The 27242-nt window shown below is 39.9% G+C and overlaps 1 pseudogene; it reads left to right on the forward strand.

Annotated features, from left to right (window-relative positions):
* On the forward strand, positions 1 to 27242 carry LOC112415056 (lethal(2) giant larvae protein homolog 2 pseudogene; annotated as a pseudogene).

The raw sequence follows: 27242 nt of genomic DNA on the forward strand, positions 1-27242 counted from the left end.
ATGCATGCACGTGACAATGTACGCCAGACAAGTGAACTAATTTACGTGATTGGACATGCGAACACACGTTCCCATCTTCGAAAGTTCACAACTCGAAGGTTTGTATGTAGGGGACTTACGCTGTATGTCTGTTAGGTCCATTTAGTCTATAGTTTTGTTCAAGTCCTCTGTTTCCTTTTTGATCTTCTGTCTGGATGTTCTATCCATTACTGAGAGTGGAGTCTCTTACCATTATTGTCTTGTCTTATATTGTTTATTTCTCCCTTCAAACTATCAATGTTTGCTTTATATATTTAGGTGCTCTGATGTGTGTAATATATATAATTCTTATATCTTGTTGGTAGATTGGCACTTTTATCAGTATAATGTCCTTCTGTCTCTTATGACAATTTTTGACTTATAATCTATTTTGTGTGATATAAGTATAGCCAACCCTGCTCTATTTTGGTTACTATTTCCATGGAATATCTTTTTCCATCCCTTCACTTTCAACCTGTGTGTCCTTTTTATTTTTTACTTTATTTTATTTTATTCATTTATTTATTTTTGGCTGTGTTGGGTCTTCGTTTCTGTGCGAGGGCTTTCTTCAGTTGCGGCAAGCGGGGGCCACTCTTCTTCACAGTGCGCGAGCCTCTCACTATCGCAGCCTCTCTTGTTGCGGAGCACAGGCTCCAGACGCGCAGGCTCAGTAGTTGTGGCTCACGGGCCTAGTTGCTCTGCAGCATGTGCGATCTTCCCGGACCAGGGCTCGAACCCATGTCCCCTGCATTGGCAGGCAGATTCTCAACCACTGCGCCACCAGGGAAGCCCATGTGTGTCCTTTTTAGACAGCATATAGTTGAGTCTTGTTTTTTTAATTTGTTCAGCCACTCTTTGTCTTTTGACTAAAGAGTTTAATATTTTTTCATTTAATGTTAATTACTGACAAAAAGATTTACTGTTACCATTGAGTTCATTGTCTTGTTAGGTTTTTGTTTTTTGTTTGCTTTTTGCTCTGAAAGATCCTTTTGTGAATCATGGTGGAATTACCTATACCAGATATTTTAAAGATGTAGAACTTTATAATTGTGAGGTGATTTCAGTGAACAAGAAAAGCTTTCCAAAGTGAACTTAGCCAAAATTGTATTTAATCTTCCTTAAATATAGACACATTTTAGTTATTGGGGAGAAAGTCTGTTGAAATATAACAGGAAGTATTCGGATCCCTCTCTACTCCTCCTCCACCCTGTCCCCTATAGCTTCACATAGCCCAGAATCCATTTACTTTTGTTCCAATAGCCATTATACTTTATATTCTTTTAAAGTGGAAGCTTTGAAGTTGTAATAAATGTATCATAATACTCAGTTTGTTCAATTCAGTAAGCATTCATAGAGTATTAGGCATGCCTCTAGGTTAGGTACCAGAGAGCAGTAGCTTTCAAACATTTTATACCATGAAAAAAAAACCCATTTTATACTGTGACTCACAGTAACAAGTATCAATATGGTTAACATTGTAACCCACCATGTCATTTGTGTGCGCCTATACTCATAACTGAAACAAGTGTCATAAAATAACACTTATTGGTATTATGGGAGATATACTTTGATATTTTCTATTCTATGTTTTTTCTTTTTAAAAACCTTTTATTGAAGTATAGTTGATTTACAATGTTGTGTTAATTTCTCCTATACAGCATTGTGACTCAATTATACATATATATATTTTTCATATTTTTTTCCGTTATGGTTTAATCACAGGATATTGAATATAGTTCCCTGTGCTATACAGTAGGACCTTGTTGTTTATCCATCCTTTATATAATAGTTTGCATCTGCTAATCCCAAACTCCCAATACTTCCCTCCCACATCCCCCCTCCCTCTTGGCAACCACAAGTTTGTTCTCTATGTCTGTGAGTCTCTTTCTGTTCCATAGATATGTTCATTTGTGTCCTGTTTTAGATTCCACATATAAGTGATATAATATGGCATTTGTCTTTTTCTGACTTACTTCACTTAGTATGATAATCTCTAGGTCCATTCATGTTGCTGCAGATGGCATTATTTCATTCTTTTTAATGGTTGAGTACTATTCCACTGTGTGTATATATACATATATACACACATATCACATCTTCTTTATCCATTCATCTGTCGATGGACATTTAGGTTGTTTCCATGTCTTGGCTATTGTAAATAGTGCTGCTATGAACATAGTTTCCAGAGGAGGCCCTCCACCGGTGGGTGTTTGAGGTGGTGGAGGCTCTGCAGGAGCATCCTTGGCACCCCAGCCAGATCCTCATTCGCTACAGCTGGGAGCTCATCGTCATCTGGGACCTGCAGGGCAGCCGCGTGCTCTGTCATTTCCTCAGCAGCCAGCAACAGGAGAATATCTGCTGGCAGTGGGATGGTCATCTGATAGCTGCCATTCTGACAGCAGCTACTGCCAGTGGCCCATGTCCGGTGATACCCAGCAGCCAGAGCCCCTGCACAGCTGTGTGCCTTTTGGTCCTTTTCCTTGCAAAGCTATTACCAACATCTTCTGGCTGACCACCAAGCAGGGGTTGCCCTTCACCATCTTCAAGTGTGGCATGCTGTGGGCTGGCTATGGGGACTGCCACTGCATCTCGGTGGTCCACAACAGCCAGCAGACAGCCTCTGACTTCATCTCCCGAGTCGTCGACTTTACTCTTCTCATTGAGATGGACTGTGCGGCTGCCTTTGATGACCCCTACACTCAGGTGGTGTTGGCTGAGGAGGAGCTGGTGGTGATTCACCTGCAGACGGCCGGTTGGCTGCAGATTTAGCCTCCCTACCTGGCCTCCCTGAACTGCTCTGCCATCACCTGCTCCCACCAAGTCTCCAACATCCTCCTGAAGCTGTGAGAGCACATCATCACTGCTGGCAGCTGGCAGAACACACACTTCTCCACCGTGGAGTGGCCCATAACTCACGGGGCATGAGGACAGCATGGTGAGGTTCTGGGATGCCTGTGGCATGTGCTTGCTTCTGCTCTACAAACTCAGCACTGTACAGGTGTTCCTCACCAACACAGACCCCAGTGAGAACCTCACTGCCCAGGGCGAGGATGAGTGGTCCCTGCTCTGTAAGGTGGGCTCCTTTGACCCCCACAGTGACGATCTTCAGCTGGGCATCCAGAAGATTTTCCTCTGCAAATACAGTGGCTACCTGGTTGTGGCCACCACGGCAGGGCAGGTGAGGGTGCTGGAGCTAAATGATGAGGAGGTGGAGCATTCCATGGAGCAGGTGGAGGCTGACCTGCTGCAGGACCAGGAAGGCTACCGCTGGAAGGGGCAGGAACGCCTGTGTGCCTGCCCGGGGCCTGTGCGCTTTGAGCCTGGCTTTCAGCCCTTCGTATTGGTGCAGTGCCAGCCCCTGGTTGTGGTCACCTTCTTGGCCCTGCACTCCCAGTGGCACTTCGTGGCCTTCGGCACCAGCCATGGCTTCAGCCTCTTTGACCACCGGCAGTAGCAGCAGGTCTTTGTCAAGTGCACACACCTCAGTGATCAGCTAGCCTTGGAGGGCCCACTGTCCCATGTGAAGTCCCTAAAGACCTCTCTGTGCCAGTCCTTCCGCTGGACACTTTGCAGCCGGGTGTCCAAAAGGTAGCAGTGGCCTGCTGGCCCTCCAGGAGATGTGCAGGAGGGGAGCACCAGGCAGAGCAGACCCACATGCAGAACATGGAGCTGGCGCCCGTGCAGTGCAAGATGGAGGCCCACTCGGCAGCAGACACCTTCATGGGCTTAGTCCGGACCCTCTACTTCACTGACATCTACCTGAGGGACAACTCTCGCCTCTGCCTCTTGCTGTGGGCTGGCACCAATGGTAGTACCGTCTTTGCCTTTGCCTTGTGCATGACACCCGAGGAGCACAGAATGGATGAGCCGGTGTGAGCGGAGCAGGCCAAGGAGATCCAGCTGATGCCTGGTGGGCATCCTGGTACTGGACGGACAGAGTGTGCCCCTTCTCAAGTCCCTGGAAGTGGCCCATGACCTGTCAAAGAGCCTGGACATTCAGGGAAGCCACCAGCTGTTCGTTGGGTCAGAAGAACAGTTCAAGGTGTTTCACGCTGCCCAAGGTCAGTGCCAGGCTGAAGCTGAAGCTAACCACCCTAGAGGGCTTGCGGGTGCAGTGAGTCACTGTGGCCTGCTTCTGCAGCTGTCGAGCTGAGGACTATAGGGAACATCACCTGGCTGTCATCACCAACGTGGGTGATGTCCAGGTGGTCTCACTGCCCCTGCTCAAGCCCCAGGTTCATTATAGCTACTTCTGCTAAGTGGATGTCAGCAGCATTGCTTTCTGCATCTTCACCAAAAATGGCCAAGGTTTCTACCTGATCTCACCCTCCAAATTTGAGCACTCCTCTCTCTCCACCAAGTGGCTGGTTGAGCCCCAGTGTCTGGTGGATTCAGCAGAAGCAAAGAACTACAGCTTCCCCCGCAATGGATTGGGCCCTGAGAAGGCCTTGGGTGGAGCCAGGAACTCAGCCAAGGTGATGGAGAGGAGAGGAGGTTAGCCTGAGATGGAGCATGCTCTGCTCAGTGATGAGAGGGTCCTGAAGGAGATCCAGAGCACGCTGGAGCGAGACCAAGGGCACTGTGGCAATTGGCCATTCTTAGCAAGTGGGTTACAGCCTCAGCAATGGGGAGGATGCTCCTGAGTTGCTGTCACTCTATCTCCTTCTGCAGTGGAGTGAGTGGTAGGGGCATCCAGGCTGCATGATAAGCACACACTACTGAGGCCTCTTCCTTGGGGTACCACCCCACCTAGAGAGGCCCATGCACTGGGCCATGCAGAGGGTAGGGGGACCCCCATTTTCCACCCTGCTGCTGCTTCTGGCCTCGGGAGAAGAGACACCCCAGGTCCTTGGGACTATCCCTTCCTGGGCCTTGACTATCTTGGTCCTTTTGTCAATGTTGCACAGTTTTTAAACCCCCACTCACCCCTTTTTGTTAGTCTTTTAATTATTTTGTCTGCCTTTTCCTCTCTTGATGTCTTCCTTTGTGTTTTGTTGTTTTTTCGTATAGCTGTGCCTTGATTCTTCTCTTTCTTCTGGGTAGTTTCTGTAGGTCCTTCCTTCCTTCCTTCCTTCATTGGGTCTTCTTTGCTGTGTGTGGGCTTTCTCTAGTTGTGGTGAGCAGTGGCTGCTCTTCATTGTGGTGCATGGGCTTCTCATTGAGGTGGCTTCTCCTGTTGCAGAACATGGGGTCTAGGCGTGTGGGCTTCAGTAGTTGTGGCTTGCAGGCTCTAGAGGACAGGCTCAGTACTTGAGGCGCAGGGGCTTAGTTGCTCTGTGGCATGTGGGATTTTCTCAGACCAGGGCTCGAACCCGTGTCCCCTGTATTGGCATGAGGATTTTTAACCACTGTGCCACCAGGGAAGTCTGTATTTTTCTTTATTATTGTGGTAAAATATACATAATGTGATATCTACCATCTGAACCATTTTTAAGTACAGTTCAGTGGTGTTAAATACACTCACAAAACTTTTTCATCTTGTAAAACTGAAACTCTATACCCATTAAACAATGACTCCCCATTCTCCTCTCCCCTCAACCCCTGGCAACCACCTTTCTACTTTCTGTCTGTATAATATTGACTGCTCTAAGTACCTCATATAAATGGAATAATACAGTATTTATCTTTTTGTGACTGGCTTATTTCACTTAGCATAATGTCCTCAAGGTTCACCCATATTATAGTATATTGCAGAATTTCCTTCAAGACTGAATAATGTTCCATTGTATGTATATATGACATTTTGCTTATTCATCTACCCATGGACACATGGGTTGCTTTCACATTTTAGCTATTGTGAATAATGGTGCTAGTGTACAGATACCTCTTTGAGACCCTACTTTCCATTCTTTTGGGTATATACTCAGAAGTGAAATTGTTGGATCATATGGTATTTCTATTTTTAATTTTTTTAGGAACTGCCATGCAATTTTCCACAGCCACTGTGCCAATTTACATTCTTTTTTTTTTTTTTTTTTTTTTTTTTTTTTTTGTGGTACGCGGGCCTCTCACCGTTGTGGCCTCTCCCGTTGCGGAGCACAGGCTCCGGACGCGCAGCCTCAGCAGCCATGGTTCACGGGCCCAGCCGCTCCGTGGCATGTGGGATCCTCCTGGACCAGGACACGAACCCATGTCCCCTGCATTGGCAGGTGGACTCTCAACTACTGCGCCACCAGGGAAGTCCCCCAATTTACATTCTTATCGGTAGTGCATAAGGGTTCCAATTTTTCCACATCCTCACTGGCACTTGTTTTCTGTTTTTTGACAGTAGCAATCCTAATGGGTATAAGGCTGTAGGTATTTTTTTACATGGTTACGTTGAGGCTTACATACAATATCTTAGAACTGTAACAGTCTATTTTCAGACTGATGACAACTTAAGTTCAATCACCTACAAAACCTCTACATTTTAAGTCCCCCACACACTTTATATTATTGTTGTCACAAATATGTTCATATTTGTATCTTTTTTTTTTTTTTTGTGGTACGCGGGCCTCTCACTGCTGTGGCCTCTCCCGTTGCGGAGCACAGGCTCCGGACGCGCAGGCTCAGCGGCCATGGCTCATGGGCTTAGCTGCTCCGTGGCATGTGGGATCTTCCGGGACTGGGGCATGAACTCGTGTCCCCTGCATCGGCAGGCAGATTCTCAACCACTGCGCCACCAGGGAAGCCCCCCATATTTGTATCTTTTAACATATTTTAAAATTATAGTTTTTTTTCTTTAACTTTTATACTAGAATTAAAAGTGACTTACTCATCATGATGAAAATATTACAGTATTCAGTATTTGTCTACATGTTTACCTTTTTTTTTTTAACATCTTTATTGGGGTATAATTGCTTTACAATGGTGTGTTAGTTTCTGCTTTATAACAAAGTGAATCAGTTATACATATACATATCCATATGTGCGTGGGTTTATCTCTGGGCTTTCTATCCTATTCCATTGATCTATCTTTGTGTTTTTGTGCCAGTACCGTACTGTCTTGATTACTGTAGCTTTGTAGTATACATGTTTACCTTTAAACAACAAATATCATATTACTAGCCAAAGACACCATCTCGACTCTCCTCCAGGTGGCTAGATTCTGTTGGACCTGCCAGAGCTCCAACATGAGCAAGAGAGAAGCCAGTCCTTTGAGGAGCCCCATCAGAAAAGCTGGGGAGGGTGAAATAGGTAAAGGGGATTAACTGAATGGTGATGGAGGGAAACTAAATTTTTGGTAGTAAGCATGCTGTAGTGTATACAGAATTAGAAATATAATGTTGTACACATGAAACTTATATAATGTTATAAATCAACGTTACCTCAATGAAATAAATTTTAAAATATATCAGTCCATCAATTATAGAAAATATAATAGAGCAATGCAAGTTGTTAATAATAGGGGGAACTGTGTGTGTGTGGCAGGAAATAGGAGGAAGTATATGAGAACTTGGTAATTTTAACTTTTTTTTCATGAACTTAAAACAGTTCTAAAAAATAGTCTATAATTTAAAAAATATTTTAAATTACGATCATCTACTACTTTTGTAATCAGCAAAGAATCAGCAAGAAAAGAATACATATTGTTTTTTTGAAGGAGTCAGTATTATGTGTGTTTGGAATTTAGGAATGTGTAAATAGGGAGCTCTGGGACACCACCTTTAGTCATGTACATAGGGAACTAAGAAACGCCAGTTTCTGAAGAGAGAGACTACATCATTTATGTTTAGTAATCAAAGGTGAATGGCCATGTGGCTCAGAGAAAGAGAGAGAGCTTGAGAGAATGGCTGCTTTTGTTCTGATGGCTTTCTTTTTCCTAGTTTTTGTATCCTTTTAATTAACTTCACTTTCTGCCTAATCTCGAAAACATCACCCTGCCCCTGAAAATGTCTTTTTTTGAGAATCTTCCCAAAGGGACAAGAAAGCCAGCTTAGTCATTCCCAGCATCTGTAAAATGGAGGCATGAGCTTTATATACTCAGTCATTGTAATAAAACTCCACCATCACTTAAATAGCTGTGGGATCTGCTCCCGCTGAAGTTGATCTATAGTAAAAATGAGGAAGAGTGCCCTGTCTTTAAGGCAACTACAATCTGGTAGGGGAGACAAGGCATGAATTCTTGAGAAGTCTATGCAGGCAACAAGTCACCATCTATAACCAACTGACAGCTGTGTACTACATGCTGAGTAACTGACATAGATGACAGTGCTACATACTTCGAGGAAGGAAATAGCACTGTTTTGAGTCATGGTGACAGTACTGAATATGAGGGAGAGCTGTAATCACTAAAACTAAATTTATGAGTAAATGACTCTACGCAGCAAACTACACAGAAACATCCACTGCATTTGTCGATTATTGTTTTAAGTAATTCTTAGTGAGAAACTGAAACCGACATCAATCTGTCTACAAGTAACTTAGGTATTTTAACATATTCACTAAGTTCTTGTTCTTTTTTTTTTAAATTGTGAAGCCTAACATACATACAGCAAAATGCATAAATTATAAACATTCAGTTTCACAAATAATTACAGAGTAAACACCTGTATTCCAACCAACTAGGTCAAGAAATAGGCTATTTTAAGTTCCACAAGTCTCCGGAATGTCTTTTCTTGATCACAAGCTCTCCCTTTTCCCTAAATGAAACCTCTGTATTGACCTTTGTAATAGTTACTACCTTGTTTTTCTTTATAGTTTTCCACCTATATATTCATCCCTAAAAATGTTGTTTTATTTCTCCTATTTTTATCTTTATATATATATATATAGATTCATGCTATATGTATTTTTTGTTCTCTTTTGCCCAACATTATGGTTTTTTTGAGATGCATCATGCTGTTTTCACTCTTCAATAGTGTTCCATTGTATGGATATACTAAAATGTATACTTGCAGAGTCAAGATAGAGTAATAGGAGGATGTGGAATTCGCGTCTCTGCACAACTAGGGCACCTGCCAGGCACCAGTGGGGGACCACAGACACCTAAGGGGATGGGAGGAACCCCCAGTTACCGGCTTGCGGGATCTTGGTTTGCAGGCTGGAGGTTGGGCCCAAGCTCCTGTGGTGGGAGCTCCGAGTCCAAACTACTGGGCTAACAGAGAACCTCAGACACCAGAGAATATTAATAAGAGTGAGGCATCCCAGAGCTTCTCATCTCAGTATCAAGACCCGACTCTATCCACCTGCCTGCAAACTCCAGTGCTGGACGTCTCAGGCCAAACAACCAGTAAGACAGGAATACAGCACCACCAGTCAAAAAAAAAAAGAAATGACAAAAAAATATGTTACAGGTAAAAACCTACAAGATCAAATAAATGAAGACAAAATAGGCAACCTACCTGAAAAAAAATTCAGAGTAATGATAGTAAAGATGATACAAAATCTCGGAAACAGAATGGAGAAAATACAAGAAACATTTAACAAGGATCTAGAAGAACTACAGAGCAAATAAACAGTGATGACCAACACAGTTACCGAAGTTAAAAATACTCCAGAAAGAATCAATAGCAGAATAACTGAGGCAGAAGAACAGGTAAGTGACCTGGAAGGTAAAATAGTGGAAATAACTACCACAGAGCAGAATAAAGAAAAAAGAATGAAAAGAATTGAGGACAGTCTCAGACACATCTGGGACAACGTTTAATGCACCAATGTTCAAATTATAGGGGTTCCAAAAGGAGAGAAAAAGAAAGGGTCTGGGAAAATATTTGAAGAGATTATAGTCGAAAACTTCCCTAATATAGGAAAGGAAATAGTCAAGTCCAGGAAGCACAGAGAGTACCATACAGGGTAAACCCAAAGAGAAACACATCAAGACACATATTAATCAAATTAATAAAAATTAAATACAAAGAAAAATATTAAAAGCAGCATGGGAAAAGCAACAAATAACATGCAAGGGAATCCCCATAAGGTTAACAGGTGATCTTTCAGCAGAAACTCTGCAAGCCAGAAGGGAGTGACAGGACATATATAAAGTGATGAAAGGGAAAAACTTACAACCAAGATTACCAAGCAAGGATCTCATTCAGATTCGATGGAGAAAATAAAACCTTTACAGACAAGCAAAAGTTAAGAGAATATGCTACCAGAAAACTACTAGATCTAGTTAATGAATGTGGTAAAGTAGCAGGATACAAAATTAATGCACAGAAATCTCTGGCATTCCTATACACTAATGATGAAACATCTGAAAGAGAAATTAAGGAAACACTCCCATTTACCATTGCAACAAATGAATAAAATACCTAGGAATAAACCTACCTAAGGAGACAGAAGACCTGTTTGCAGAAAACTATAAGACACTGGTGAAAGAAATTAAAGATGATACAAACAGATAGAGAGATATACCCTGTTCTTGAATTGGAAGAATCAACATTGTGAAAATGATGATACTACCCAAGGCAATCTACAGATTCAGTGCAATCCCTATCAAACTACCAACGGCATTTTTCACACAACTAGAACAAAAAAATGCACAATTTGTATGGAGACACAAAAGACCCTGAATTGCCAAAGCAATCTTCAGAAAGAAGAACTGAGCTGGAGAAATCAGGCTCCCGGACTTCAGACTATACTACAAAAGCTACAAAACCGTATGGTACTGGCACAAAAACAGAAATATAGATCAATGGAACAGGATAGAAAGCCCAGAGGTAAACCCATGTACCTATGGTCAACTAATCTATGACAAAGGAGGCAAGGATATACACTGGAGAAAAGAGACTCTCTTCAATAAATGGTGCTGGGAAAACTGGACAGCTACATGTAAAAGAATGAAATTAGAACACTCCCTATCACCGTACACAAAAATAAACTCAGAATGGATTAAAGACCTAAATGTAAGGCCAGACACTATAAAACTCTTAGAGGAAAACGTAGGCAGAACACTCTATGACATAAATCACAGCACAATCCTTTTTGACCCACTTTGTAGAGAAATGGAAATAAAAACAAAAATAAATAAATGGGACCTAGTGAAACTTAAAAACTTTTGCACTGCAAATGAAACCATAAACAAGACAAAAAGACAACCTTCAGAATGAGAGAAGATATTTGCAAACAAAGCAACTGACAAAGGATTAATCTCCAAAATATACAAGCAGCTCATGCAGCTCAATATCAAAAAATCAAACAACACAATGCAAAACTGGGCGGAAGACCTAAATAGACATTTCTTCAAAGAAGATATACAGATTGCCAACAAATACATGAAAAGATGAATGCAAATGAAAACTACAGTGAGGTGTCACCTCACACTGGTCAGAATAGCCATCATCAAAAAATCTACAAACAATAAATGCTGGAGAGGGTGTGGAGAAAAGGGAACCCTCTTGCACTGTTGGTGGGAATGTAAATTGATATAGCTACTATGGAGAACAGTATGGAGGTTCCTTAAAAAATAAAAATAGAACTACCATATGATCCAGCAATCCCACTACTGGGTGTATACCCTGAGAAAACCACAATTCAAAAAGAGTCATGTACCACAATGTTCATTGCAGCTCTATTTACAATAGCCAGGACATGGAAGCAACCTAAGTGTCCATCAACAGATGAATGGATAAAGAAGATGTGGAACGTATATACAATGGAATATTACTCAGCCATAAAAAGAAATGAAATGGAGTTATTTGTAGTGAGTTGGATGGACCTAGAGTCTGTCATACAGAGTGAAGTAAGTCAGAAAGAGAAAAACAAATACCATATGGTAACACATATATGGAATCTAAAAAACAGAAAATGGTTCTGATGAACCTAGGAGCAGGACAGGAATAAAGACGCAGACATAGAAAATGGACTTGAGGACACGGGGAGGGGGAAGTGTAAGCTGGGACAAAGTGAGAGAGTACCATTGACATATATATAGTACCAAATGTAAAATGGCTAGTGGGAAGCAGCTGCATAGCACAGGGAGATCAGCTCGGTGCTTTGTGACCACCTAGAGGGGTGGGATAAGGAGGGTGGGAGGGAGATGCAATAGGGAGAGGATATGGGGATATACGTATGCATATAGCTGATTCACTTTGTTATACAGCAGAAACTAACACAACATTGTGAAGCAATTATATTCCAATAAAGATGTTAAAAAATAAATATTTAAACAAAAATTTATCCTTTTGTTGATGTGCATTTGAGTTTTTCTTCAGTTTTGGACTTTACACCCATTGTTGCTAGAAGACATTCTTGTAAACATATCCTGGAACACGAGTACCCAAGCTTATAATATCTGAAGTCTTTGTGATTCTCTTTCTGTGTCTCTAGTTTCTATTACATAGAATCTTTCTTTATCTCTGTACTTACTTATCTTTGTAAACTGAGTATACTCCTTGAAAATCTTTTGTAAAAATAATTTGAGTTCTGGTATTAAGGTGCTTGCCTCCAAGGAAGGCTGTATTTATTTTTCCAGGCAACATTGGACAGTTTAGTACAGAACTAATTTAAACCAAATTTCTGGCTTGAGTTCTATGGCCAGTTCAGGCAATGTGACCCTAGGTTGCAAATCTCTGGATAGGCCAGTTTATTTCTAGTTCCTCTGTACCTTGAAAGTGTAACCTCTTGAGTACTCTAAACTGGAGAAACATGGAGAAAGTCTCGTGTTAGACACTGAAACTTGAGGAGGTCTTGGCTTTTATTTCTAGTCCCCTAATTTTGCAGGGGCATTAAGACAACCGTGAATTTTCTCTGATCAGCAAGTGTCCTCGGGACAAAACAAGCTTTTGTGGTTGCTTATCTCTCTAGGTTCCTACTTTCCCATTAGTCTTTGTCCGGTAATTCCCTACTAGCTTTTTAGCTCTCCAATGCGTTTTAAATGGTTTTAAATCTTTTAATTCAGACTCCTTAGCTGCTTTCTTGTAGGAGCATTACTTCAAGTTACCCAGCTCACACTCTCTGGAAACAAAAGTTCCAGGCTAAGTCATTATGAGGTAATTCTAGAACCTGCTACAGAGAATAGGGTAAAACTGGATTTGGCTTTCTGCAATCTTGGCATGTAGTACACAACTTTACTAGCCAATGTTCTTGCCTTTTATTAGATTCTGGTCTTATTCTGCCCATATTGGTCTGCAGACATACCCCAAATCCTTCTAGCTGGAAAAGCATTGTCCTGACCTCTAACAGCATGTTCTGTATTTCTTTCTCTTAGAGTTGTCATTGCATCTTAATTCTCCTCATTCTTTTCTAAAAAGCCAGACTTTAGACGGGGCCAGAGACCAAAACCTTGCTACACAAATGTCTGTGTCTTTAACCATCTTTTTCTTGGTTTTTAATCAGTTAAATATTAGTGTTTTCTGGCTCTCTAACATATCTATGATTATCCTTCACTTTAATAACAGAAAATTTTGACTATTTCTGTATGAAGACAGTGCCTGGTGAGGCAATTTCTCATTCTTTAGTTTGCATACAGACATCTTTGCTTTCTCTCAGTTCTCTTAAAACTTAAAAACGTCTAGTTGTTCTTGAAAAATTCTAGAGATCGATATGGTCTGTTACCAGTTACTTTACAGTTTTTCATTGTGTAGTAGAAACATATAGGGCTGGGGAGGAAAACTACAGAGGTAAAGTGCCGTGTTCACCATATTGTAAAAAGAGTACATACTATCAGCATGACTTATCACTGTGAATGATGACCCTGAACACCTTGCTGAGGTAGTGCTTGTCAGGTATTTTTCCACCACTCTTTTATTTCCCCTTTCCACACTGTGCTTTTCGGAAAAGAGTCACCATGCACAGCCCACACTTAAAGAGTGGGGAGTCATGCTTCATCCCCTTTAGGGTGGAAAAGCTGCATACATTATTTGGAATTCTTCTGTATGGAAAATTGTCTCCTCTCCCCCATTTATTTGTTTATTCAGATTAGTATAAACTCATGGGTATTTATTTTAGAGCCTGGATTATAATCCAATGTTACTTTATGTTATTGCTCAAATGGTTCCATATTTGACCATTGGGAGCTTTTTTCAGTTGGCTGTTTCAGTTTAAGTCCCTTTGACATAACTCCATCTTTTGGGTTTGTTGTTGTCAGCATATCTTTACATTTTGACACTACAAGATACTCCAGGCTCATCTTACATATTTCCTGCTCTGGTTCCAGAACTAGCATTTTTTCCCAAAGAGCAATGGTTCCTTTTATTGGAGAATGGTATTATAAACCAAGAATTAGATACAGATGTGCTCATTGTTCCTGGGGTATTGTTGCTTCTAGACCTTCTCAGCTGACAGTGCAAGGAAATATATGTGTATATTAATCCATGTATATGTACATATCTATAAGTCTTTTTGTATGTAATCATTTGTATCTACATAAAGCTTAATGCAATTTCATATTAATGTCTCCACATGTAACCTGTTATCACAAAGAGCATTCTAGCTTCCTTCCCTTGCTTATCTGTAAACTCCCACTCCAACAGTGAGAAATCTGCCTTGCACCATCCCTAATTTACTGTAATTTACTTAATTGTTCAAATGCAGTAATCTGTATAGAATATTAGAGTTGTTAGCCTTAATCTCTGCGGAAAACAAGAGTCTGGCCCTTATGGACGGTTTCTTTTGCCTTTTGTCTTATAGACTCCACTCATTTCTGGAAGTTAATTAGGTCAGCAGTTCCCCCATTCCCTACGGTAAGGTAATTTCATATATTTGTAAATCAGTTATTTTGTCACATTCTGCACTTTTTCCTGGAATTTCCTGATCTCCTAAATGATCTTTTTTAACTGCATACATTAAGGTTCACTCTTTGTATCGTAAAATTCTGTTGTTTTAAAAAATGCAGTGTCATGCATACACAATTACAGTATCATGCAGAATAATTTTACTGATCGAAAAAATCCCCTGTGCTTCACCTATTCCACCCTTCTGTCCTTTTCCTGAATCCCTGGCAGACACTGATCTTTTTACCATCACTATAGTTTTTCTTTTTCCAGGATGTCATATGCTTGGAATCACACACTATGTAGGCTTTTCAAAGTAACTTACTTCACTTAGCAACTTACATTTAAGATTCATGCATGTCTTTTTGAGGCTTGATAGCTCACTTCTTTTTTTTTAAGTCACTGAGTGATATTCTATTGTCTGGATGTACCACAGTTTCTTTTTCTTTCTTTTTTTTTTTTTTTTGCGGTACGCAGGCCTCTCACTGTTGTGGCCTCTCCCATCGCGGAGCACAGGCTCCGGACGCGCAGGCTCAGCGGCATTGGCTCACAGGCCTAGCTGCTCCGCGGCATGTGGGATCTTCCCGGACCGGGGCACGAACCCGTGTCCCCTGCATCCGCAGGCGGACTCTCAACTACTGCGCCACCAGGGAAGCCTCACAGTTTCTTTATTCACCTACTGTAGGACATCTTGGTTGCTTCCAGTTTTGCTGAATATGAATAAATCTGCTATAAATATTTGTATGTTTTCAGATCAGTTGAGTAAATACTTAGGAGAATGATTACTGGATTGTATGTTAATACTATGTTTAGCTTTATAAGAAGAATTGTCCAGCTGTCTTCCACGTGGTTGTACCATTTTGCAGTCCCACCAGCATGAATAAGTCCTGTTCTCCACATCCTTGCTAGCAGTTGGTATTCTCAGGTTTTTTGGGTTTTTTTTTGTTTTTTGGTATGTTAGCCATTCTGATATGTAGTAACATCTCACTGTTGTTTTAATTTTCAATTCTTAGTGATAAATTATGTTGAGAATCTTTTCATATGTTTATTTGCCATACGTATATATCCTTTAGAGAGGTGTCTCTTCAGAACTTTTGCACATTTTTTATTGGGCTGTTTTCTTATTGCTAAGTTTTAAGAGTCCTTTGTGTATTTTGGATACCAGTCTTTCATTGTTATGTGTTTTGCATATATTTTCGCCTGGTCTGTAGCTTGTGTTTTTATTCTCTTACCAGTGTCTTTTGCAGAGCAGAAGCTTTTAATTTCAGTGAAGTCCAACTTACCTTATTTTTCTTTTCATGGATCAAGCTTTTGAGGTTCTATGTAAAAAACCCAAGGTCAACTAGGTTTTCTCCTGTATTTTAGAAATTTTATAGTTTTGCATTTTACATTTGGGTGTATGGTAAACTTTGAATTAATTTTTGCGGAAGGTGTTAAGTCTTTGTCTAGGTTTATTTTTTTGCATGTGGATGTCCAACTGTCCCAGCGACATGTGTTGAAGAGACTGTCCTTTTTCCATTGAATTGCCTCTGGAGCTAATATTTTAAAAATAGGCACAGGTATCCATTCTGGTGAGGATGGATTTTGGGTCTATAAATATAGGAATATAGAAAGATTCTCAAGACTTATTAAGAGAGGAAAAAGGAAATTGCATAATAGTACATAATATTCCATTAATCTTTAAACATACAACAAAATTATACATTGTATATGTGTTTGTAAACTTATAGAGAAGGATCTAAAAGGCTATACATCAAACTTTCAACAGTGTTTCTTCCAGGGAGAAGTGATTTGAAATGGCAATAAGGAGGATTTTAGGCAAAGAAGTCTTTCTAAAAATCTTAAGGAATATTCTATAATGATAAAAATGCCATTTTAAAATATTAAAATATAGACTCAAAATATATAAAATAAAAAATGCCAGAACTTATAAAGTATATAGATAATTTATAATCATATTTGGAAATTTTAACATAGCTCTCTTAGTAACTAATAGAGAAAGCAGACAAAAATTGAGAACATAAAAGATTTGAATATCATGAATAACAAACTTTATAGGCACAAGGTATTCTGTGATATACATTCTTTCAAGTCCATATGGAACACTTACCAAAATAGATCTTATATTGAATCATGTAAGTCTCAACAAATTTCAAATAATTTAAATCATATGGTATGTTTCCTGATCACAGTGGAATTAAGCTAAGGACATTTACAGTAAGATAACTAGAAAAATCATCATTTAGTATTTAAGTTGTCTATTTTTTTTTTTTTTAAGAAAAAGTAGAGAGAATTAGTAGAAGTATGAGTAAAGAAAGGAGGAAAGGAGGAGAGGAAGGAAGGAAGACGCAAATAAGGAAAGAAAGGAGGGAGGGAGGGAGGGAAGGAGGGGGGAAGGAAGGAAGGAATGAGGGAAAGAAGGAAAAAAGACAGAATTTCTGGTGTATCCGTGGGGAGGAAGGCGATCTCCGCGTCTTACTCTTCCGCCATCTTCAAGGTCCCCCCTCTGTCTATTTTGAAACAATCTTTGGGTCAAAAGAGAAATCACAACAGAAATTTTATTTTTTAAGATTTTTTGATGTGGACCGTTTTTAAAGTCTTTATTGAATTTGTTACAGTATTGCTTCTGTTTTATGTTTTTTTGGTTTTTGGCCATGAGGCACATAGCCAAAAAACTACCTGCTCCCCAACCAGGGATCAAACCCACATCCCCTGCATTGGAAGGCAAAGTCTTAACCACTGGACCTCCAGGGAAGTCTGACAACAGAAATTTTAAAATATTTTTGTTTGAATGATAATGTACATATAACATATCAAAACCTGTGGTTTGCAATTAAAGCAGTGCTTCAAGGATAACTTTTTCCCAGTTTTATTGAGATACAGTCGACATACAGCACTATGTAAGTTAAAGGTATACAGGATAGTGATTTGACTTACATATATCATTAAATGATTACCACAGTAAGTTTAGTTATCATCAGCATCTCATTAAATACAAGAAGAAAAGAGAAAAAGAAAAAACTTAGAGGAAAAAGAAAAAACTCTTAGAGGATAATTTTTTTTAGCTTTAAATGTAAATATTAGAAAAGAAGAGCTTCCCTGGTGTTGCAGTGGTTGGGAATCCTCCTGCCAATGCAGGGGACACAGGTTCAAGCCCTGGTCCGGGAAGATCCCACATGCCGTGGAGCAACTGGACCTGCATGCCGCAACTGCCGAGCCCACGTGTCACAACTACTGAGACCCACACACCTAGAGCCAGTGCTCCACAACAAGAGAAGCCACCACGGTGAGAGGCCCGTGCACCACAACTGAAGACTAGCCCCCGCTCGCTGCAACTAGAGAAAGCCTGCGCGCAGCAACAAGGACCCAACACAGCCAAAAATAAATAAATAAATGTATAAAAAAAAAAGAAAAGAAGGCAGACTGAAAATCACTGATCTAAACATTGTCTCAAATGGCTAGAAAAAGAGCAGTAAATTAATTGTAAAGAAAGTAGAAGGAAGGAAAAAATGAAGAGATATCAGAAACAGAAATCAAATAGCCAAAAGAGAAAAAAATCAACATAAAAAGTTAAATCTTGAAAAAATTAATAAAATTGATACCCCACCCCCAGCTCCACAGCAAGACTGATAAGTGTCTTGTACATTTGCACACAACTAGGAAATCAAAGAGTTAGGTGCAGGACAGACTCAGGTGCTAAGAAGAATAAATTGCATGAAAGGGCTAGCACCATGTATGGCACAAAACAAGTGTTTAGAAAAATTTTCTTGAGTTTAAAACATGCCTGTATTAGTTTCCTGAGTCTTCCATAAAAATTACTACAAACTGAGTGGCTTGAAACAATAAAAATATATTCTCCCACAGTTCTGGAGGCCAGAAGTCCAAAATCAAGGTTTTGGCAGGATTGGTTCCTCCTGGAGTCTCTGAGGGAGAATCTTTTCCATGGCCTGTCTCCTGGTTCTAGTGGTCGTCAGAAATCCTTGGTATTCCTTGGCTTGTAGCTGAATCACTCCAGTCTCTGACTGAATATTCACATGGCCTTTTCCTCTGGGTCTCTCTCTGTTGTCAAATCTTCCTCTCCTTTCTCTTATAAGGACGTTGGTTATTGGATTTAGTGCCTCCCTAAATCCAGCATAATCTCATGCTGAGATCCTTAATTTAATTACATCTGCAACACCCTATTTCCAAATAAATAGGGGGTAGGGCTTGGACATACCTTTGGGGAAGATGCTATTCAACTTACTATACTGTCTAATTCTTCTAGACTCTAGAGAAGAAAAGAGGCATACAGGACCAGAAAGAGATATTTTCAGAGACTAAACCCAAAGACAAAAACTCTTACAAGATCAGTTTAAGACATCCAGGATCTCTGGGGAATAAAATTGGAGCTCTGACTGGGTATGCATTTTTAGAGTAAGCCCAAAGAGGAGAAGGATTTCCCCTCCTCCATTAACTAGAGTGAAAACACTAGGAATGATCTCTTAATAGGACCAGGTAGATTAAGGAAGATAAATTGGCACACAGGTTTAACTTATACTGGGGAAGAGGAGAAAAGTAGAATGGAGTGGAGCTGCTTTCCTTATGCGGAGTGGAGACTGCCTTCTTTATGCACCCTCCTGTGGTGCATTCAGATGCAGTCACAGGACACAATCTTGGCTCAGATTGTGGAAAACTAGGAAAATTGACATTTTTCTGTTTTCAAATCACTTTAATAAAGAAGATTTCCACCAATTGTTGCAACCCCTTATCAGGCATTGCTATTCCAACTTTAAAATCAGGAAATAGAGAATCTGAGAGATCATACAATTCGCTGAGGGCATGAGAATCCTCCAGGCCTTCAGTAGTGGTATTGAGATACTGCACAAGCTTCCTCAACTAAGAGTTATTACGATACCCGTCTTGTAAATGACGAAGCTGAGGCTTAGAGAGGTGCTGTACCTGGCCCAACCCCATACGTCTAGTGAATGGTAGAGCCAGTATTTGATCCCAGTTCTGTCCAGGAGACCATGGACTATGACCCTTGAGCCTGATATTGCTCTAGACTGGGAGGTCTTTTGGCCTTTCTCAAAAAGGCATTTGAGATTAAAGCCATCTTGCTTCTTATTCCTGTTTTCATCAGTCAGAGACCTCAGCGTAAGTAAGTACTCCTGACCAATTTCCTCTACCTGCCCTTCATGCTCATAATTGTCTATAGTCCCTTGTCCTTAATCCAAACCTCTCCCACCTCCCAAACTGTCCACTGTGTTCCCTCATATTCCTACTCCATAATCCACTAATGCCCTGTAGCCTCAATTTCTTCTTAGTTTCTGCCTCCTCCTTAGTATAAATTCAGTCCAACTCTCCCTTGAGGACACAGAATTTCCTGAAGGTCTCTGAAATGAAAATTTTTATTCTCATTAGCAGCCCATCTGAAGTCAGGAGGTGAATTTGAGACCCTTTTTGCTTCCCACTGTAACTTCCCCAGCCGTTAACGGATTGAATTTTATACCTGCAAAATACATATGTTGAAGTCCTAGCCTCAAAATGTGACCTTGTTTGGAAATAGGGTCACTGCAGATACAATCAATTAAGATGAGGATTAAGGTGAATCCCTAATTTAATATGACTGGCGTCCTTATAAAAAGGGGAAATTTAGGCACAGATATGTACACAGGGCGAATGCCATATGAAGATGAAGCAGAAAATCTACAAGCCAAGGAGCACCAAAGATTGCCAGCAAACTGCCAGAATCTGGGAGAGAGGAATGGAACAGATTCTCCCTCACCACTCTCGGAAGGAACCAATTTTACTAACACCTTGACTTCTACCTTTTAGAACTGTGAGACAATGAATTTCTGTTGTTTAAGCCACCTAGTTTGTGATACTTTGTTATAGCAGCCCTAGCAAAGTAATATACCAGCTCTTCGGTAAAAATCCTGTTTCACTTTAAGGCTCAGACTATTCAACCCAACTCATCCTTCAGATCTCAGTTTAATGGTTATTTCTTCCAGGATGCTTCCTTGATTTAGATTCTTTGGTATAAACTCTCACAAAATAACTTTCCTTATTTTTGGCACACTTATTTACCTCAGTTTGCAATTGCACAGATGTTAGTATTGTTTGATTGATATTTGGCTTTACCTCTAGCTCCTAAACTCCATGACTCCAGCAAAAGTTTCCATTGTGCTCACCATCATATCCCCAGTAGGTGCTTAGCAAATATTTGTTGAATGAATTAAAGCATTCCATTGTTTCAGAAGTTAATTTCTTTTTGAAATACAAATAACCTTTGGCAAATATAATCCATCGAGCCTTATCAGTTAACTGATACTTAATATGTACATGAAGGTTAAGTCCAAGAAGGCTCTGAGTTTTGTGTTATCAGATAATTGCTTCCTAAATGACACTTGGCTTCTTTTTGAGTCCTATTTCTTGCTCTTGTCTACTTTGACAACTATTTCACTGACTTTTTTTTTCTGGCTTCTCTGAATTTTTTATTGACAATCCCATGGTCTCCAGAATCTTCTTTATCATCTTTTAGCATCAGTTGCCTGGATCAGATACTTTTGGGGGATTTCTTGGCAGCTATTGTGACATTTTAATTTGTTGTAGCCATTACATGGCATCTTGGCCGTACTCCTAAATTTGGCCATGTTTGTCTTCTCGTCAAGATTTTAGAACATTAAAGAGGTAGATGGCCTACCGTTACTTTTAGCCCCAGATGTAGGAAACTTGATCTTTTTCAAATGGTAGTAACAAATAGCTAGTGCTGTCTTGAAATTAGCCAAGGATGCACCAGTATACAACTTGGGACAGACAATGCCTTGGTGATAAGTGTGAATACAAGAGAATGACAACCCATGAGGTGTTTCTTGGATTTTTTTAAATAGGTGTCTCTTCCCAATTGGAGCTGGGTTGGCAGATGTTGTTCAGGTGTTTCAGAAATGATGGTGGATTAAAATACTAGACAAAATCAGAGGGGAAAATATCAGAATTCAGCTGCATAACTGGTACATTCTAAAATTTTAGTACCTATTCTACTTTTGGGGTTCAAAAATCAAATATTACTACATGGCATTGTGGTATAATAAGGAATATATTTGGTCTTTGCTGGCCCCACCTCCTTCTTGGCAGGAGCTGCTAAAACCCTAGGAATCTCCTGAGAGATAAGAGCGTTTTTTTATATGCTAATGAGATGACTCCTGACTGGGTCTCCTACATAGCTTCAGATTCGGGGCTAGAAAAGATCGAGCCAGAATAAGAGGGTTTGATTTTTCTGTCCCCCATCCCCACCTCAGAGGAGGAGAGGGGAGCTGTAGATTGAGTTCAGTCACCAATGGCCAATAATTTAATCAATCATGTCTGTGCAGTAAAATGTGCATACAAACTCCTAATCAGTGGGGTTTAGAGAACTCAGTTGGTGAACATGTTGAGGTCCTGGGAGGTGGTGGAGAGGGCATGGAAGCTTTATGCAGCACCTCAACAAATACTCCTCATTCACCACCACCACCTGCCAGTACCTTTCCCTATGCATCTCTTCCATTTGTCTATTCCTGAGTTGTATCCTTTATAATATACCAGCAAACATATTTGTCAGTTGTGTAGCCCAGTGCCAAATTGATATACAAAATGTGGTATCATTCAGCCCTAAAAAGTAACAGAGTACTGATACATGCTACCATGTGGCTGAACCTTGAAACTGTTGTGCCAAGCAGAAGAAATCAGACACAGAAGGCCACATATTGTGTGATTCTTTTTATATGAAATGTTCAGAATAGGCAATTCCATAGAGACAGGAAGTAAATTAGTGGTTTCCAGGGGCTAGGGGAAGGGTGAAATGAGGAACAGCTGCTAAGTACGGGGATTATTTTGTGGGTGATGAAAATACTCTGGAGTTGGATTGTGATAATGGTATCACAGCTCTGAATATACTATAAACTACTGAATTGTACACTTTATTAGTGTGAACTTTATGGTATGTGAATTGTAATACAATAAAGCTGTTATTAAAAACAAAGAAAAAACCCACAAAGACACCACTGTCCCTCAAAAAATATCCCAAAACTTTTCAGTGACTTTCATGCCTATATATGTCTCTTTACCTCATCTACTGCTACTCTTCCACTGGATCGTTTTGCTTTAGCCACACCAGCCTCCTGGCCATTCTTCAAACATGCCAGGCCCTCCCCAACTTTGGGTCTTAGAACTGTCCTTTCTACCTGGACTCCTCTTCCCCCAAAACTCATTCTCTCATCATCACGTGTCATTTTCTTACGCTGACTATTCTATTTAATGTTGCTTACAACCTGCACACTCCTCTGCTGATCCTTCTTACCTACACTAGTTTTTCTTTTTCCTTAATACCTCCACTTTGCCTAAAACCTTATGGATTTGATCCTGGTTATGCCACTGTTAACTGTGTGTGACTTGGGCAAGTAACCTAACATTCTTGAGCCTTAGTTTCCTCATCTACATAATGGGGAATTTAATAGTATCTGCCTCACGGATGTGTTGTGAGAATCAAAATATTTAATATTTGTTAAATGAATAGCATACTGTCTGGCACATGGAAAGTGTAGAATGAATGTTAGCTATTGTTATGCTTATCACATAGTATTTTTATGCTTGTCATAGATCCTTCTCCCCCTTGTAAGGGGGAAGGTGACTGATCAGTTACTCACAAATATAGAAGAAGCCATTTATATTGCCGATGTTGAGGAATAATGGGGATGTCCAAAGTTCAGAGAGAGTGCAAGAGAATGAAAATAATCCACAGTAGAATTAACTTTATGTTATAATGGAATACTCTATGATGGTTTGCTATTAAGTATAAAACTTGGGAATTCGCAGGTTTGTTTTAAAAGGACAACCGTGAAAAATTCTTGTGATGAAGGAAATGTTGTGTTTTGACTGTATTAATGTTAATATCCTGGCTATGATATTGTACTATAGTTTTACAAGATGTTCCTTTTGGGGGAAACTGGATGGCGGCTTCCCAGTATCTGTCTGTATTATTTCCTAGAATTGCATGTGAATCTGTAAGTCTCTCAAAATAAAAATTTTAATTCAAAAATAATAAAATAAGGTATACTTGGAATATTCTAAAAAGCTGATAAATGTTTTCTTTGGGTGATGAGATTAAAGGAAATACAAATATTTTTTCTTGTGACTTGTGTATATTTAAAAAATTTTCTGCAACACACAGGAATTACTTTTGTAGTAAAAAAAAAGAATTATCATTTATGAGAAAGAATAGCCCTGAAAATCTAATCAAACAATTTGAAATACATTGATAGCTTTATTTTATTACGTACAAACTATTAAGCATTAAGAATATATGTGACAGCCTTTACAGGTCAGTGCATTAGAACTTCATGTAAATTAAATACTGCTGACCACCATTGTGTCTCTTTTGTCTAAATAGCCAAAATCTAGGTTAGTTGACCCCAACATCTGGCATTGTACTTAGATATCACATGCTGTTTCTTCAATAAGCTTTTTCCACTTGACCATTAACCCAGGCACATTCCTTCATAGAATCACATAGCCTTAATTAGTGGAAAATACCTGTGATTTAACATTTGTTTCAATTGCTGGGTTCAGTTTTCAGTTGCCAGGCTATTCTTCTGATTTACAGAATTACTGCCAAGCAATCTTTGACAGGAAAAGAGATGACTCAACTTCTTTTTTCTTCTGAAAAAGAATTCACTTTTTAAATCATAGGGCATAGTTCAGTGTATATTCTGGTAATTCTTTCCACTGATTTATGACTTCTATGGCTGATGATTACAAATCTGCTAGTATACTGATGAGTGTTCTTTTGTAGGTAATCTTTTATCTTTAGTTGTTTTTTTTTTTGCGGTACGCGGGCCTCTCACTGTTGTGGCCTCTCCCATTACGGAGCACAGGCTCCGGACGCGCAGGCTCAGCAGCCATGGCTCACGGGGCTAGCCACTCTGCGGCATGTGGGATCTTCCCGGACCGGGGCACGAACCCGTGTCCCCTGCATCGGCAGACGGACTCTCAACCACTGCGCCACCAGGGAAGTCCTTATCTTTAGTTGTTTTTAAGAATTTTCTACAGTATTTGTCTAGGTATGAATTTAATTTCTCCATCTTGGAACTTATTTTGTTTCCTGAATCTAAATATTTATATTTCTCTGTAATTTTGGTAATAAACATTTCAGTCTTTGTATTTTTCTCAAACATTGCCTGTCAGTCCTCTAGTCTCTCATTTTCTCTGTTCTTTCCACCTGGCACTTCTGTTAGATTTTATGTTAGTCTTCCTTTACTCTATGTCTCTTTTTTTTTTTTGTGGTACGCGGGCCTCTCACTGTTGTGGCCTCTCCCATTACGGAGCACAGGCTCCGGACGCGCAGGCTCAGCGGCCATAGCTCACGGGCCTACCCACTCCGCAGCATGTGGGATCTTCCCAGACCGGGGCACAAACCCGTGTTCCCTGCATTGGCAGGCGGACTCTCAACCACTGTGCCACCAGGGAAGCCCTACTCTATGTCTCTTAACATCTCTTGCGTATTCATTCTCTTGCTCTCTCTTGCTCTTTCGCTCTCTCATTTTGGGTAATTTCTTCAGGTCTATTATACAGTTGACCAACTCTCTCTCTTCAGTTGTGTTCACCTGCTCTTTAACCCTTCCAATGAGTTTTATTTTTAATGACTATATTTTTATATCTTTCATTTCTATAATTCTACTTTGTTTTCTAAAGTATATTTAAAAACACTTCTTTATTTTTAAATTATCATACAGCAAAATTGATTTTTTGTGGGTGCACAGTGCCATGAATTCAAACACCTATACAGATTCATGTATCCACAACCACAATCAGGATACAGAACAGTTCCATCACTCCAAAAAACTCCCTTTGTAGTTACACCCTCGCCTTACCTCTAACCCATGGCAACCCACTGATCTGTTTTCCATCACCAGAGTCTTTTATTTTCTGCCCAATCACTGTTGGTTATACAACTCCTTTTGGTATTCAAAGTCCCTTATGCTATTAGACCTACATACTTAGTTTCTTTACAATATAGCTCCAGAAAAAATTTCTCTCTCTATATATGTTAGCATATTTTCCATTATGCTCAAAATTACTTGTGTAATAAGATTTATGTAATTAAGTTCTTCATTATCTCACGTTCTTAGGAATATAATCTGGCTCTCTCTTTATCTTTGCTGACATTTCTTTATTGAAGATTGTTCCCTTTTGAGTTTTGTATTTTGGAAAATGAGTTCATTTTAAGTGGGGCTTTATCCATAAAAATCCTATGTAGCCTGGGTTTTAGGTGAATCCTTCCAAAGCATTTTGCTTCTGTTTCTTTTTATTTATTTATTTTATTAAAAAAATTTTTTTTGGCCATGCTGTGTGGCCTGTGGGATCCTAGTTCCCCAACCAGGGATCAAACCCATGCCCCCTGCAGTGGAAGTGTGGGAGTCCCAACCACTGGGCCGCCAGGGAATTCCCAACTTCTGTCTGTTTCTATCAGGCCTCACAAAAATATTACCCGTCTGTAATTTGTTAATTTCTTGACTTGGAGTACCCAGACCATGCAACTAAAATAAATACCAAACCAACCTGAAGGCAGACTTTCTCACAAGATGTTTCTCCTGACCCAAAGCCACTTATGGCAGCAAATGGCACAATCTTATGCATTATCATGTCCCCCTGCAATATTTTCTAGGACCTCCTGGCCATTGGTTTATAGCTCTTTAAGAGATCCAATTCTGTGTGGGAATTTTGATTCCGATGTCTTGCTTTCTTGGTCTCAAAGTCTTATCTCCGTCAGTGAGTGGCTATTACAACCCAAATCTTGATTCCTGATATCAGAAGCTCCCCTTACCATCCCATTACTGCTTTTTTTTTTCTGTTCCCTCTTGTTTTGGGGCCCTTGGAAATTCACTTTATTGACATCTTGCCTATACACTTAACAGTGCTATATTTGTCAGCATTTCTAACTTTCTGTGGTAAAAGATTTTCACATCTTTTAGTCTTCCATATTCTTGGAAGAGAGAGAGAGAGAGAGAGAGAGAGAGAGAGAGGGAGAGAGAGAGAGGGAGAGAGAGAGAGAGAGTGTGTGTGTGTTGTAATTAGGAATACTAACAGAAATTGGGGGAAAAAATACCACCAGCCTAAACCAATACCTTTTTTTGAAGGTATGTTGACTTTAATTTATTGGCTTCTATTAACTAAGAAATAATAAGTAGGTTAAAATCTCGTAATGTTAGCTCTAAGCAGTTTTCCATTTTTCACAGTAAAATGACGACCTCTGAATAGTTAACCCCAGTGTTGTTCTAAATGGGTTGAGAAAATTATATGTTGAAAATCTGGTATTAAAATAAATCCTTATTAATCAGCAATATCAACCAAAACAATCTCATGCATTATCGGATAACTCTCTTTCTGCCCTGAACTTTTTTCTCTGCTTCAATCTGGCTATGATGTTTAATGTATATTTTTTTCTTTTTAGTGAGTCAGGATTGTTTGTTCATGATGTTCAACAGTTACCGAGGCCTGTCTGTATTGCTGGTAAAAGTGACTCACATACAGCGCTTGGGTTTGTTAAGCAAGAGTAGTAGAGAAGCGGTTTTGATGAAG

This window comes from Neophocaena asiaeorientalis, unplaced genomic scaffold, assembly GCF_003031525.2.
Source record: "Neophocaena asiaeorientalis asiaeorientalis breed wild unplaced genomic scaffold, Neophocaena_asiaeorientalis_V1.1 scaffold434, whole genome shotgun sequence".
Lineage (NCBI taxonomy): Eukaryota > Metazoa > Chordata > Mammalia > Artiodactyla > Phocoenidae > Neophocaena > Neophocaena asiaeorientalis.